Source organism: Schistocerca gregaria, chromosome 1 (assembly GCF_023897955.1).
Source record: "Schistocerca gregaria isolate iqSchGreg1 chromosome 1, iqSchGreg1.2, whole genome shotgun sequence".
NCBI classification, from domain to species: Eukaryota; Metazoa; Arthropoda; class Insecta; order Orthoptera; family Acrididae; genus Schistocerca; species Schistocerca gregaria.
The window spans coordinates 781,893,549-781,904,452 of NC_064920.1; the positions used below are offsets into that span (position 1 = coordinate 781,893,549).

The window sequence follows — 10,904 nt, forward strand, 5'->3', positions numbered from 1 at the left end:
AAGAAAATGTGTTTTGAAAGCTACAGGATTTCAGAGAAGTCCCGGTAGCCCGAGTTTGTGCGATTGGAGAAATTAATAGTCGTTTTATTGGCAACCCTGCAACGAAGCCGACGGAAAACGTTGTTGTCAGTATTATAATGGTTTGTTTCAGTATTCCATTGTATCGTTTGTGAATCGATGGCTATGTGAATAGCCACAGATACACTATTCAGGAGTGATTAGTGGTGTGTGTGTGTGTGTGTGTGTGTGTGTGTGTGTGTGTGTGTGTGTGTGTGTAGGGGGGCGGGGCAGAATGTACACAGAGAGTACAGTGACATAGATAAGCGTTTATAAATCGCTTTTTAAAGCTCCACTTCGTTCCAAATACTGTCAGAAAGACTATGTAGTGGACTTCAGAAAACGCTGTTGGCACGGTTTCCAAATGTCGTGTTTACTCAAAAGCGCTATTTTTTTAATGAATTTGCGATACATCGTAGTTCACAGAGGAGGAATATAGCTTTCTGATCCAAGGCAAATTCTTATTATGTGCAAAAGATGGAAAGGAACCCGCCATATGTTATGATATGGTCTGGATGTGCCAGCGATTTTCAGCCGAAGTTCTTTCACACCATATGTTTGATGAATAAGTCTGATCTATGTCTGCCGGCAAAGTGCTTCTCATAATTAGTCTTGAACGGCACACATCAGTAGGAAGGAAGGAAGGAAGGAAGGAAGGCAGGCAGGCAGGCAGGCAGGATATTGAGTTTAACGTCCCGTCGACACCGAGGTCATAAGAGACGAAGCACAAGCCCAAACTGGGGGGAGGAAATGAATCGTGCTCTTCCCAAAGGAGTAATCGCGGCATTTGCCTTAAACGATTTCGGGAAATTACGAGAAACCTAAATTTGGATGGCTGGATGTGGATTTTAACCGTCGTCGGCGTCCTGAAATCGGGCTCAGTGTGTCAACCACTGCGCAACTTCACTTGGAGCGTGAGGCACCTGAAGATTTCGCTCGACTCTACATGTCGGAGGATGAAAAAAAGTGAGATAAAATTACTATATTTTTCTTCATTGTGCTATCTTTGTCAAGTGATTGTAAGCATGCTGTTCGTGAAAGAAAGTTGGTGTCGCATGTTGTAATATCACACCGCATCTCGATAATGAACTGTCTAAAAGTTGCGTTGTGGGCAAAGTGATTATGTGATCGAAAGTTAACGTATCTTATTGAAATTAGACTCCGCTTTGAAAACAAGGCCCAGAACCTTACCGAGATGATTGTGAGCCTAGCAGAACTGCCGAAGTTGTGCTCCACACCCACAGTAAAACTATCTTTCTGCAATTTTTCATTCATATATCTGGCAGGTTTTATCATTTTGTGGATAGGTTTTGGAAAAATGAAGCATTATTGGAAAATGTTACTTGAATGAACTACATTGATAAAAATACTGCGCACAATAAATTAAATGTATCTTCAAATTGTGATGGATACTGAAGAACAGATTTTATTTGCTCCTCATAAATTACTAATATTTTATAAATTATTAATCGGAAATATGCGGAAGGCGCTGTTATTAAGAGTTAAGAATCTACTCTTTCCAGGAATTTCCTTTCTTTGGGAGAATTGCTTCTAGCATAGCACTCGTTTGTCGACCCTTTAGATCCTACAACACCGCAGCGAAGTAACAGGAAGAATTCCATTGCTGAATATAAATATGAGCGAACTGAGTAGGCAGTGGCTGTTGCCACACAGTGTTACTGATGGACATCATTTGGGTAGTAGCCGTTCCGCTTTCATGCCTCCTCTACGAAACGACACAAGAAATGGTGTAACAAAGGCGTGCGTTTTCGGTTACGGGCCACGTGAAAGCTTTCTTCTCATAGGCAGAAGATTAGAACCCCAGTGGTGAGAGAACTCTTGGACCCCTCCGACTTGTTTCTTAAAAAGTCTTCCTCTCTTGGTTTTCTTCTGCTTGTCAGAATTTGTGCCCGCTCTGTGGTTGCACCCGTGGGGGTTATCTCGCCACTCGCTCGGTACGGTCCTGACGAGGTCTCCCGGTAATGAAGGTTTTCTACGTTTCACGTAATACTTATAAAACTGAAAGGGGGGCAATATATTTTTCCATTCAAGAGAAAATATATTTTATACGGCTGCGGTTGCGCCTGTATTGCTGAGTTTATTGATGTCTTGTGTTTCCTTTTCATGCACGGTTCAAGTCATTTCTATTCACAGTACAAACATAAATTGCTTAACAGTTGTCATTTTGAATAGGAGTCAGACCCCCTACGGCAGACCCAGCATTGTATTTATGTATATGCTAGTCTATTCGTGCTGTTGTCTACAATGCAGAGGTTTTGTTTACGAAATAATAATTACATCTACAGCCATATCCGTACTCTGCAGACGACTGGGAACTTCATGCTAGATGGTAATTCGCGACGGAGCATGAGAATTGATGGCTTAAAAGCCACTGTGCGCGCTGTAATTAATCTAATCTTCCATTCGCAGAACGTATGTGAGCGATTCCTCGTGGTTTTTATATGTTCCTAGATCCCTCGTTTAAATTGGTTCTTAGAACTTTATAAGTGAGCTTTCTTGGGATATTTTGTGTCTGTCTACAAGCATCTGGCAGTTAAGTTTTTAGCACCTCGGTGTCGCTTTTCCTTGAGTCATGCAAATCCGTGACCATTCGGCTGCCCCTTCTCTGTATACATTCAGTACCCTCTATTGGTATGTGTTCCACATACCTGAACGATATTAGAGGACGGATGTCACGGGCGTCTAGTAAGCAGTTTCCCTTGTAGATTGATTGCACTTCCCTAATAACCTACCAGTCAACGGAAATCTGCCACCTGCTTTACGTAGGGTCGACCATATCCGATCATTCCATTTCATATCTGTGCAAATTGTTACAGCTAGATGCTCCTGTGAGTTGACTGATTTCAGTTGTGACTCACTGATATTGTACTATAGGATACAACGTTTATTCGTATTGTGAAGTGCAAAATTTTACTTTTTTGAATATTTAAACCAATTTTCCAATCTTTGCACAACTTTGATATTTTATCTTTCTGAGTATTGGCGCATTTTGTATTCAGATAATACTTAATAATAATACTAACCTCTGACGTTTTGCAGATTGCAGTTGTCTATAATGGTCTGCCAGGACATTAATATACAACATGAACGGCAGTTATCCCAGCGCACTTCTCTGGGACGCACCTGAGTTCTTGTACTTTTTCGATGACTGTCCATTCAAGATAACTTGCTGCATCCGTACTACATAGAAATCCTAAATCCAGTTAACAAAGTTAGTTTTTTACACTATGCGCTCGTGTATTCATTAATGTAGATTGATGAGATAATGAGTTACAGCGCTTTTTTCGGAAGTCAAGAAATACTACATCTCCAGAATGAACTTCCACGTTGCAGCGGAGTGTGACGTGATTTGAAACTTCTGGCGATTTGAAACTTAATGCCTGACTGTGACTTGAAACCGATACTTTTGCCTTTCGCAGAAAACTACTCTACCCACTACTTGACACACTTTCAGGACGTCATGTGACGCTTGAGTTCCATGACCCCTGTTTAACAACAAGATGTCAATTATATGGAAGGGTAGTTTTGCGATCGCTTTTGCTGCCTTTCCTGGAAACGGCTCTAGCCTGTTTGTTTTTCAACGGTCGGTGTGCAAAGCGTTCGGACAAAAGTAACTTACACATGAACTGCCTTTGCCAAGTGTCATAAATCGACGAAACTTGAACAATACTTAGAAAAGAACTGCTACAGTACAGCGCAGAATATTACTAAAAGAAATACACAGTGAGACGAACAGAAATGAGACTTTTATGGAAAGACAGTAATGACACTGAAGTCACTAAGATTTATGAAGGTCCGCTGGACATCACAAAAGGCGGGACATGGTTATTAATAGGACGTGCGATCACCACGTGCAGCAACGTATCCTCTCAACCGTGTTCCGAAGCTGGCCACAAAGCTACTAAGGCCTTATGGAAGGACGTCCCTTTCCTCCACTGATGCAGTTAACTGCTGGGTGATGGTTGGTGCGTGTTGGCATGCTGTAATACGTCTCTCCACCGCACCCCTCACGTTCTCGATTGGTTTTAAGTCGGGTGAACGGACAGGCCAGTCTTTTCGCCGAATATCCTTGCGTTCCGATAGGTCGTCCACCTGCGTTTTTAGATGCGGACGCGCATTGTCAGCCATTGAAATGAAGGCGGGTCCGAATGCGCCCCTGAAAAAACGCACATGGAGGAGAAGTACACTGTCACAATAACCTTGACTGGTGAGTGTACCGTGTTCAAAGATTTGGAGATCAGTAACCCCATGTAACATTATGCCTACCTACACCATAAGACGAAGACCAACAAAACGGTGACGTTTGACAATGTCCCCGTGTGCATTACGTTTTCTCCCCTGTCGCCATATAAGTTTCGAGCAGTATCACTACACAGATTGAATATGCAACCATCCGAGAAGAGCACATGACCCCACTCCTCGCTGGTCCGTTGGTTATGATGTTGGACTGTTACGAACGACGCCGTCGATGTGCGGTGGTCAACGGAACACAACGCACTAGTCATCCGGCAGAAAGACCAACCCCATTCAGTTGCTGTACCATTGTGGAGCGTGTGATTGCGTGCCTTGCAGTGCTGTTAGATGTGTTTGCAATTGGACCCGTTATTTGACGGCTTCCTCTTCTTGCGGCTGTATTTGACAGTGCTCGACCACCTCGGAGTAGCATTGCCTGTGGTTCGAAAAGCAATCTTGTGAGCAGTATCAGACCCCTGGCCTACATTCGTCACAGGCATCCTTCTTAGAGTTTGCCGATGATTCTCCCCTGTGTGAAATTGCCCAGATTTTGTCTCCTGGCCGTGTTGAAATGAGGACCAGCACCACAGCTCACCGTAAATGATCGGCGAGTGGCAAGTAATGTCCTTTTTCGAAGCTTCAATTGCCTCGTGTTGCATGGCAAGCACCATTTGGCGCTGTGTCACGCCATGTGACGTCCAACTTTACTGAGAAGCCCTTGCCAACATGCTGCCGCACTTTGTCCTGAAGGTTTGCAGAGCGGTCGAGCAGGCAAAATTTTATATTCAGGGTGTACTATGGCTAAGAGGAACTGACTCAGATGCAAATTTTGTATAGAGTCTGAAGGGGGTTCTATCGGGCCCTGGAGCTTCCACTATTACTAATGTCTGTATCACTTTTGTTCACGAAATACTACTTCCTGCTAGCACACGGCTCCGCGTTCACCGCGAGGCCTCTTCGTACCAAGCGCATGCGCGCCCACTAAAATCAACAATGGCCCATTTCAACGCGGTTTGCTTTCAACATTCCCAGAGGCTACAGTCCCCGCCGGCCGCTGTGAATGAGCGGTTCTAGGCCTTTCAGTCCGGAACTGCACGACTGCTACGGTCGCAGGTTCGAATCTTGCCTTGGGCATGGATGTGTTTGATGTCCTAGGGTTGGTTAGGTTTAAGTAGTTCTAAGTTATAGGGGACTGATGACCTCAGATGTTTAGTTCCCTAGTGCCCAGAGCCATTTTAACAATTTTGAGCTACAGTCCCACGAACTACATACCACTGTGCGATGCTCTTATAAAATTCAAGCCATTAGCCAATCAACCTCTGGATCAGAATTTAGGCATTTCCTTTGGCTATTTTAAGCTTCACACAATGGCAATCTACATCAAAGTGCTTCCTTCTGCCAGGATTTTCACAACTTTATTTCTTACAGGTGCTCTAAAAAAACCTGCCGCCAAGGGACAGTCACAAACTCTAAAACCAGTTTAGAACGCTTTGAACATATCCATTTACGAGGAATGTGAAAAACCGATCAGTCATCTCCAGTCTGGCCGGAAACACCTATTCTAGGATACCGGAAATCGGTCCTAGGTTTCACATACGTGAGCAGGAAGAACATGGGGGGAGGGGTGGATATCTTAAACACACACACACACACTCACTCACTTTTCTGTGACAGATAAACTTAGTCGGCATGAGGATCCGCTTAGAGCTGAAAGAATCACGTAGCACACAGGAGCAATGACTGGTTTATTGCTTTTTATAGAGGCCACATATATTCCTCTCTCAAACTCTTGTACGAAGATGTAAACGTTCCTCCATTACGCATAGCAACATAGCATTGATTCGTATTTCTGATCTTGTGAAGCAAATCAGACTGACAAGATAGCTGAAAAAGCAAAACTGACAATAATTCATAATCATCTAGAGAAAGAAAAGAAAAAAAAACAGCAAATCAACACCGTGTACGTGACTCCTACTGTACTGTTGCTTCGACTACTGGATCGTTGATTTCGAAAAAAAAAAAACTATTTAGGGTAGGTCACTTCACGTAAAATGAAGTAATTTAAAGAGGTAGCAATCTACGAGGGTCACCAAACTCAATAATATACAAAAGAAATTTGTACTGCATATTTAAATGTATATGGAAGCATACAACCTAAGTAGCAGGGATTTAGAGCTGTATCAAACCAAAATATAATTATCATGGTTTCAGAAACAACAAAAGAGAAACTATAAATAAAGATAGCATATACTTTTACCAACAGCCTGTATATCACTTTGTCAAACAAAACAGAATCAGTAAGTAAAAACTGAAAATTACATTCGTCAAAAATATGCGCTATCACTTTAAACACAAAATAGATGAGTGTATCTCCTCGCCAAAAGAAGATATTAGTGTCGTTAATGAACAGTCACTATGCACATCATTAGCTTAAATCCAGAGTCATTAGTAGTCCACCAAAGCCACGCATACGATATTTCCGATTCACACGTGTTTGACTGGAAGATTCAAAAATTGTTCAAAAATTTCACTACCCAAACTATAGTGCGTTCGGTTGTATACATTTAATCACTGTTATGGTTAGATATTATCACTTTCATATCACTACTGCATGTTAGTTGCACAATTAAACATTTCGCGGGACTGCAATTAACGAAAAAGGTGCGGTGCGTGTGAGCTTAGTAGAAGCGACGGACAACACAGGAAAGTCTGTTCTTGTATCGTCCACACAAAAGACGTTTCTCGTACTACTTTGATGATGAATCATTTCTTCGTTTCGGCGCTAAATGGTATCTCTAGTTGTGAAACAATGAAAGCTAATTTATGTTCGTTGTTATGTTCGATACATACCAATAAAAATTATCACTTAATTCTGTATATATCAGCCATCAGGCATTAGACATCTTCATAATCTGTTGAGTACAATCGCTCTTGTTGACATGTACACACTGAAATATTTTATAGAGCATGACAAAAATCAAGACATACAAAGTAAATTTGCAAAATGTTACGTAAATTATAACGTTAGCCGTACATAAATTATAAAGTTAGCCCTATGTGTCTCCGGAGCTCATATTGCCACACTTGGATTTAAATGCAAGGTGATTGACAGTAGTAACTAATATATAGGCCTTGTGTGGATGTAAATACGGCGTATCTCTCGCAACGCTAGTTGCAGGGACAAGGAAGTAGCTGTATTGCAGCTGTCAAAAAACTGGCCACATATCTACCGTTATTGCTACATGAAAACGCTAACTACCAGATGACACGTCGAAGCAACGAAGTTTTACACTGTCGTGCCCCTATAATAACATAGAAAAATGTAACGCCACGAACTTTCTAATAATTTTACGTTTTATGAAGTTTAATGAATTATGAAAGCTCTAATGATAAAAAAATCATAAACCCATAATACTGTATAATAAAGCGAGTAATGCTGCAACCCGAAGGCCGGCCGCTGTGGCCAAGTGGTTCTAGGCGCTTCAGTCCGGAACCCCGCTGCTGCTACGGTCGCAGGTTCGAATCCTGCGTCGGACATAGATGTGTGTGATGTCTGTAAGTTAGTTAGGTGTAAGCAGTTCTAAATCTAGGGGACTGATGACCTCAGATGTTAAGTCCCATATTGCTTAGAGCCATTAAACCATTTTTTGTACCCGAAGTTTAGGTGCCAATTACAATCAGCATTGCCAGTGGCTGTAATTACAAACCAGCAAACAGGCGGAGAATCATACTACATTAAGGACTGTTACAAGAATTAAACTTCATGAATACAATCATAGTACCTTATACCTAGGTATCTGCTAGAGATTATATCAAACAATATCACATACGATGCACATCGAAATACAAGTTACCTTATGAACAATAGAGATACTGCCCACAATCTATAAATTTTCTCAGTGTGTTCATGACAAGAGTGATTCAGCTCAGCAGATTATGCAGTGTGTAATGCCTGGAGGCTGATACAAAGAATTAAGTAATTTTTGTTGACATTTATCATAGTATGGAAGTTTAAATATATAATATATTATGCTGGTTTTCACCCTTTTTATGCAATTTTTTGTGTTTTGGTTCGTCATTGAGCTGAAATTATTGATCAACGGGGGAATTTTCGCGATCTTGACATGGGATCGTTATCCACACACATTAATTTATGTTGGTTGTTTCGTAATGCGAAATACGTAAATTTTTGTGCCCTCGTCCAATGCAGTTATTTCACTATATCAAGGACGGGAAATGTTTTGACAAGTTACCATTAATTTCCTTAGGTGATGGGTAGAGTTGACACGTGCATTCAACGCTCTTCTTCTCCCAGCCGGTGTGCTAAACACACACGATTACATCGGACTTGTTTCCCCCACATGGTCATGAGTTGGACAATAGATACGCACGTTCGCTAATAAGATATGCTGTGTTCAGTAAACTCGCACAGGTTCAGCCAGCTTGTTGACTTTTCCAAGTGCCCAGTCGAATCAGAAAATTTGAGGATTGTATACGGAGTGTAGCTGCTATATGCTTAACAGTTTACGGAGAATGCGGCTATACCAGTGTTCACAGTTCGTTGCTGGATGGATGGCCAATGTCATAAGTCTTACGTTGCATGTCACTAGGAGTTGATGATAATAAAACCTGCTACCGTTTGAGTTGAACCATTTCGTCATTTCCGTGGAACAGTATGATAAAATAATTGAAGTCTCGAACGAGGATAACCGGGACAAGCATTATTGGAAATTTTGGAACTTTGTGGTAAGTTCCTGTGGGACCAAACTGCTGAGGTCATCGTTCGCTAGGCTTATACATGACTTACTCTAACGTAAACTAACTTACGCGAAGGAAACACACATACCCATGCCCGAAGGGGACTAGAATCTCGGATGGAGGGAGCCGCGCGAGCCGTGGCAAGGCGCTTATTACACAAGCGCTATTACTGAGCCTTATTTTATAAGTCCAAAATGATATTAATTTTAATACCTATCAGTTAAATGGTAAGGTATTCATGCAACAAATAGGGGCTGTAAAGAAAAAAAAAAGTATGCAACTTGGGTGTGAAAATCTGTGGTCTTAAGCTCATGTTTAAGAAGGTTGAAAAATTTCCCTAATTTTTCATTCAGATCGTCATGGAATATCAGATTTGTATTGACTCGGAAGAGAATGTGAATTATCTGGATTTAACGAATGGGACTCTCTCTACACGGTACGTCTTTTTACAGCTCTTAAGCTGATTATACAAGCTCTTAGTGGTTGGTGTAACTGTTGTTTGAATCTTCTCTATTTTTTTTCATTAATTTATCTTGGCAATGTTCCCCACCGGTCGAACAATTTTCAACCATCGGTCGAGAAAGTACTGAAAATGGACCATTTTGTGGCTTAATTATGCTTCCATAACATTCTTTGGACAAATCAGAATTGTTTCTGTGGTTTATTCCACATCGAGTTGTTGAGAACAGTTTAGAATAGACAGTTCGCGAATGTGACAAATTCTAGTAAGTGATCACAGTTCATGTAGTCAAAGAATATCCGTTCTCTCATCTATTTCAGCGCTAGGAATTATCTTTATTTATACTTTGACAGCCTTCGCTCGACGTGCTGATCTTCAGTTCTTGTGGAATTTCATAAAAATTTCATAAGAATATGACCTCCCAGTAAACATTTCTGCTACGTTAAGCTACAAGAGCATACGCATGGTCTGAACTGGAGTGGTGGTGGAGGAGGCGCAATCCATCCTAGTTTCGCAGTATAGGGCGAAATAATTTTGAGATTTCTCGACATGTTGTTTCATGTGCACTTGCTACTACTTGGTATCAATTAAATCCTCCTTTTTTCCAAACCTATACTGGATTGGTTGTGTGGGCTGGGGAGGGGGGGGGGGGGGAGGGTGTCGCTTTGTACACCAGTACACTACGGTGATACCTCATTGGACCTCCTTTTGCCTGGCATAGCGCAGCGACTCGACGTGGTAAGGACTCGACAAGTCGTTCGAAGTCCCCTGCAGAAATATTGAGTCATGTTGCCTCTATAGCTTTCCACAATTGTGAAAGAGTTGCCAGTGCAGGATGTTGTGTACGGACTGACATCTCGATTATGTCCCATAAATGTTCGATGGCTGGTAAAATCATTCCTCGAATTACCCAGAATGTTCTTCAAACAAGTGCTGAACAATTGTGGCCCAGTGACGGCGCATTGCCATCCATAAGAATTCCATCGTTGTTTTGGAACATGAAGCCCATGAATGGCTGCAGACGGTCTCAGAGTAGACAATGATTGGTTCAGTTGGTCCAGATGACCCAGTCCATTCCGTGTAAATACAGCCAACATCATCACGTAGGCACCACCAACGTGCAAAGTGCCTTGTTGACATTCTGGGTCTATGGCTTTGTGGTGTCTGCGTCACACTCGAACTCTACCATCGGCTCTTAACGTCGATCGTTGTACCCCCCTAACGAATCCGTTCGTCGCATGTCCCTTTCTGATTTCTGCGACTTTTTCACGCAGTGTTGCTTGTCTGTTAGCACTGACATATCTATGCAAATGCTGGTCTCGGTTGTTAAGTGAAAGACATCGGTCACTGCGTTTGAGAGGTAACGCCCAAAATT

The 10,904-nt window shown here is 41.9% G+C and overlaps 1 protein-coding gene across 9 annotated transcripts in view; it reads left to right on the forward strand.

Moving 5' to 3' along the window:
* LOC126268863 (mitochondrial protein C2orf69 homolog) overlaps positions 1 to 10,904 on the forward strand; it is a 242,620-nt gene that overhangs the window by 59,316 nt on the left and 172,400 nt on the right. The gene's annotated exons all lie outside the window — the stretch shown is intronic.